This window comes from Oppia nitens, unplaced genomic scaffold (genome assembly GCF_028296485.1).
Source record: "Oppia nitens isolate AA-2021 unplaced genomic scaffold, nextdenovo-longstitch-racon4-pilon3 scaffold5_pilon_pilon_pilon, whole genome shotgun sequence".
Classification (NCBI taxonomy): domain Eukaryota; kingdom Metazoa; phylum Arthropoda; class Arachnida; order Sarcoptiformes; family Oppiidae; genus Oppia; species Oppia nitens.
This window is the reverse complement of record NW_026533243.1, coordinates 6570001-6576559: the sequence shown is the minus strand read 5'-3', so window position 1 is coordinate 6576559 and position 6559 is coordinate 6570001.

Sequence of the window (6559 nt, the reverse complement as noted above, 5' to 3'; positions counted from 1 at the left end):
AACGCAATACATATCAGTTATTTAAATACTTGTTCACAATTTGTATATATATACTGTACCGGTATATTAATATAGTATTTATGAATAAATGTGTAGATTTAGGGCTTATTTATACAGTATATATTGGCATCCATTGAATTAGAAATCATTAAATAGTTGATATTAACAAGGTTATATAAAGCACATACACTTACACAGTATGATTGACCCTAAAGCACTTGTATCTGATTGGGAACTACTACAGTATTTGGTCACACCATTACTGGTGGCAGTGGTTAATGTATGCTCATTACTGCCGTCAACTTCTCTGTCTTTCTAATGTCATATTTATTGTGATGTTGAATGAGATCTGTTGTAATAGCAATGCCATCACTTTTGGCATCAATTTTGTATATTACAGTATATAAGACTATAGTTGAGTCATACAAACAAGTTTTGTATTTTTCATGCTTTAAAATATATTTTGTTTGCATTTGTGTCTCTCCTTTTCATTGACACTAATGTCTCTGCCATTAAAACTTTTATCCAATCTTTTCTCTCTAAATAGGATACGATTTTTAATAGCCATTCAACTTTCTCTCTTTCTCTCTTTCTCTCTTTCTCTCTTTCTCTCTTTCTCTATTTCTCTCTTTCTCTCTCTGCATAGTTTTTTCCGTTTTTTGTCTCAATTAAATACAATATTAGCTGCAAATGTTATCCATAAAGGAAACCCACTCTTTTGCCTTAATTGAGACCAACATTTACTTTGACTGCACTTTTCCTCTTTTTTTTACTAATATGCACATATATACAGTATATCTATATATAATGGTCAACATACATACCGGTGCCAAAGAGATGGACAGTCAGTCATTATGACATTTCTTGGATTGTTTAACACTTGGGTGAAAGTACTGGTGAAATAAATGACACAAATATTGCATTCAATGCAAGTAAACAATGCACTAATACTGTATAACTGTACACTAATATACTGTTATATAGTGAAGTGCTTTGTATTTATCACTGGATCTCCTCTATCGACGGTCTAATTCAAGTTGATCTAAGCTATCAATCCTATGTATATCCAGTTTTCAAACAAAAACTGTGATATATTAGCTCTCGGGTCACACTATTTCTCTATTATAGACAAACAATTCACCACAAAATACCACTAAACTGTCAAAATACTAGTGTAATGTCAGTGAAATTGCTATTTAAAATACAAGTTAAAGTAGTGTTTTTATTAAGAAATTTTGAAAATACTTGCAGAGAATGCTTAATAAAAACAGTGTATTATTAGTCTATTTATATCAATATTTTTCTAATTCTAATCTAAATTTATATAATTAGTAATCTTTAAAATGCTGTTAATTGATATATACTGTATATATATATATATATATATATATATAGTATATGTGTGTGTGTAATATACAGTACTTATATTATATTTGCAAACAAATTAATTTTAGAAATATTTCATTTAAGCTAAGTAATAATTTAATTATTAAATGTTTATAAATATGCATAAATGTAGCATGTACAAATACTGTACAAATACTGTACAAATACTGTACAAATACTGTACAAATACTGTACAATACATCAAATTTTCTGCATTTATTATCAAACAAATACCTTCCGACCTAATTATGGGTCAACCCTTTAACTCTAATCCCTTTACTGCTATAAGTGATAGCATCGACCAAACATTTTATTAGCCATCAATATGTGCTTCACGACAGCTAAAATTTAATTTTAATCATATAAACAAATTTATATTTAGATATAATAATCTTTAAAAAATATAATTAGAGTTTTATAGGTGTGCTAAAAGTGCTATTTAGTAAAACTTCAAAATATTTTACTGTATATCTATTAATATAATATGTTATCACAATTGTTTATTTGTTAGTTTTACATATTTTATAAAATAATATATAATTAATTTATATTCATTAATATATACTATTTCTAAGTAATATTTTTGTGTTAAGACCAGTAGTGGCTATAATACAACTAAAGTCATTGTTTGAATATTAATAAGAAAATGAGAGAGAATTAGAGTCAATATAAGAGGTAATTGAGAGCAACATTAGAGACAATTATTTGGGCAAAACATTAATGCATTCAATTAACGTTAATGACTCTTGTCGTCGATACTAATGTTAATATAGTGTATATTATTCACTAAAAATATATATTAAGAATAAAACTAATCTTTTATTCACACAAACACTAATTACTTTATATTTTTTATTTAACAAACAGTCAGTATTTAAAAATTTATTTTTACTAAACTTAAGAATAGTAACAATGTTGACAATTGTCTTTTTAAATCTTATAAATAAATTAGTATTGTATTATATTTATGGCTTTAAATCGATATTGTTTTATTATTATTTGTATCGTGTCTTTTAGTTTTATATATTGTATTGTTAAGTTTTATTAGACAAGAAATTTATAGTTCAAACACTATTATATTTATATAATATATTGGATCTATCATAATGTATATATACTGTATACTTAGTATATTATTTTGTATAGTAATACTGTATATAGTGAAATAATACATCTGTTAAAACATCGTGAGAAAGAGAGAGAGAGAGAGAGAGAGAGAGAGAGAGAGAAAAGAAGCTAATATTATATAACACAAAAAATATTGATATTTTTATTATTATAGTATATAATGTAGACTACATAGGAGTTAGTATGTGATTATCTCTCAGGTAAAGAGATCCCACTGTTATAATAATAATTTAAGCAAAAAAACAATTGCTTTATTTGAACAGTTGGTGTGTTTTTTAGTAGCGCTTCAGTGATTTAGTAAAAAGTAGTAATACAGAGGCGATGCCACACAAACTTAATTTGAAACAACAATTTTTTCAGTCATATCACTCAAATGAAAATCTTATGATTGGATATAAGTTTTGACTTTGAGACTAACCAACAACTTATCTATTATATTGATTTTCTTTATTTTTTTTATATAACTGACTCTACATTTTACAGCCAAATTGGTTACACAGTAATAATAGTAATCATATAATAATAATAATAATAATAATAATAATAATAATAATAATAATAATAATAGAAGTAATACTAATAATAAATACAATGACGATAATCGCTAAAACAAAAAACTATATAAATTTATAATATTAAAACTATATTGGGCTTATTTTTTTTTTGTTTTTGTTGTTTTATATGATTAAGTTTATATATAATATTTTATTTATTTTTATAATTTTAGTGTTTTTTATTATATTGATAATTTTTATAGAAAAGCTAAAATCATTCTTATAAAAATAAATTTATGTCTTATGGTTTATAACAAAAATTTGCAATCAAAACAATATTTAATAAAAATTTATTTTATATCAATAAAAATAATATGAATAAATTATATATAAGTATTATTGTTAGTTAACTGTACTAACAATAATAAAAGTGAAAAGTTATAGCTTAAACTTAAAATAATAATAATAATAATATCATTTTGAATTATAGCTTAACTTTTAAGTCTAAAAAATATTGGCTTATATTACGTTTAGGTATCTTTTATATTGATTTAACCTACTTTTATAATAAAAATATGTTATTATACATTAAAATAGAGTTTGTTTTTTTTTCGTTTTTAATATTATGGGTGATATAAATTGAGTCACTTAAGTGAAAATAAATACATTATCTTTGTATGCAAAATATGCAGTAATACTGTATCATATTTGCATTAAGTATCAATAAATATATAGTATAATCAATATAAAAAACAAATTACATGTTTTATATACAAATTAATTAATTAACGAATTGTGTTATTGTTTAAATAAATTTATATTTATATTATTAATAGATTTTAAATGATATATTAACATATAATTTAGTTCATTAGCTACTAAATAATAATTTGTATATTGTACAATTTTGTAAATTAGTTAAAAATAAAATTGATAAATTTGTTAACTATTGATTAAAAAAAATTATATTATAAATTTATAAAAAAAATTCTTAATTAAAATTTTATAAATTTATAAATAAAAAATGAAAAGAAATTCAGTCTATATTTAAAGAAACGATAGTTTAGTTTATAATATCATCACTTCCTTTAACAACGGATCCAATGAGACAGTGATGACATTAAAAAGTCATTTTCATTACCGAAAAATGATATTCAAAGGGAAATATAACTTTACTATAGATATAGATTATATAACAATAATGTTAAGGCATATAATAGTATATAAAAGTAAAGTTAGTGCAAAACATGTTATTTATCTCTTATTACAAATACTTTCTTCAATTTAATTTCCTCTCAAATCGATAAAACAATTTTATATAAACAAAGAATATATAGTTATATTTTTAAAAATATATATTACAAAAACTAAATGACTTTATTTTATTATAAACTAAGAAAAATAAAAATATAGAAAAAATAATAATAATTAGTAAATCATTTAATATAAATTAACAAATGTATATTTTAAATGTTACATTAGAGTTGAGTATGAGATTAAATATATAATAAGTAATATAAATAATGTTTATTTAAATTATAACAATAAAATTTTTTTATTTAACTTTAAATTATTTTTTTATTATTAATGTAAATTCAATAACAATTTCTGTTTAGTTTGTAAAAACAAACTTATAAACAATTTTAAAACCAATATTATATATTTTTGTAATTTATGAAAACTGAAATATTTAATAAAACTGAAAAATAAAAAAAAATCATTAAATTATTAAAACAAGTACTACTTTAACATATGTTATCGCATAAGCATTTGAGAAATCAAAAACAAAATAAACAACAAAATAAATAACAAATTATTCCCAACATTGCACTAAACAAATTACACGCAAACTGCATGTTAAATATCATTATAAACAGTATTACGAATTACATATGAGTATTATATATTTATTTAGTTTATTTAAAATATTATTTATTTAAAACATAGTTTTATTATTCTATTTAATAACAAATAATTTTTTAAAAATAAAACATTAGAATGATTAAAATTATTTAGTATTTTTGGATATAATTAATAATATTTTTAAATAAATTGCTCACAACTAAATAGATTTAAAATAATTTATCAGTTATGATATAAAATCTAATAGAAATATAGAAATTTAAATTTTATGATTTAACCAAATATTAAAGACATATAATATTAATTTATTGTATGTAATGTATAATATAAACATTTAATTATCTGTGGTTCAAAATTATACTAATATTAAAATTCAATACTAAAAAACATTTAATTGTTCTCAAAATTAACATCTTATATTTTATTTAATTATAGTTTATTAAAAATAACTTAATTTATTTTATGACAATTAATTTTTGTTTTTCATTAAAATCAATGATAATTATTAAATAATTAATTTCTTATGACAAACAAAACTATAAATCCATTACATTTAGCAAAAAAAATTAGTTGTAATAAAAACAAATAGCAAGTTTGGCATCTGTTTCGGGTCTCTGACATTTTACTTAGTAAACAATATTTTAAAAATAACATTTAATAATACATATCGTCGATAATGACAATAGTAGTGCTTTTTGTATGTCAATTGAATATTTTAGTCATATAACAAATTTTTGCAAACATTGTTTGGTGTCTAACATATGCTGCCGATGCCAACACCCGGTTCTCTCTTTCTTTGATTGCAAATACCGTTTTGAATGCAATATTTTTTTTGTATAAAAAGGATTCACAAAAATCACATATATTTTACAATTTCTTTTATGTCATTTGATATAAGAGAGATAGATATGATATATACAGTCATATCTAAAATAATATAGAGTACATATACAGTACAGTGTATATATTGTATACATAGAAAGTAGAGTATATAAAGTTTATATTATAAACTAACAATTGTATATATGATTATAGATATATCATAGACAGACTCATGAGTTTATTAAAATTATTTAGAGAATACAAAAAAAAAGATTTTTATGCATAAAATATATGATTGATTTGTAGAGCAAATAGAAAAACCAATGAATACAACAAACATTTTTCAAAATTCTTTTCATTTATATTTGATTTTACTTACAAATAAAATATGTAAAATTTTTTTAATATTTTTAAAAATATATAAATAGACAACTATTTTGTAATATTAAAAATTATTTTTTATTATTTTATACATTAAGCATAGTATTAATGTTTACTATCCATTATTTTTATTAAAGTATTAACTTTTATAGTAAAATATAGTATTTCTTTATTTAATAATTTTTTATTTAAATTAAAAAATGTATTTAAATTCATTTTACAAATTAATTGTATGTATAATTATGTCTAATTAATAAAACTACTATTAATAAAAAGTTGTTACAGATATTGTGAATAATAATATTGTAAGACATTGATGACATTTTCATGTATGTGCAGACAATATATCAATTTGTATATAAAAACATATTTTACAAATTATTAATGTTTAACATAATTTTATATTTACATTTTACTTATACATAATATATATAATTAGATATATGTTATATTATAATTTATAATGCATATTAACTCATTTATTA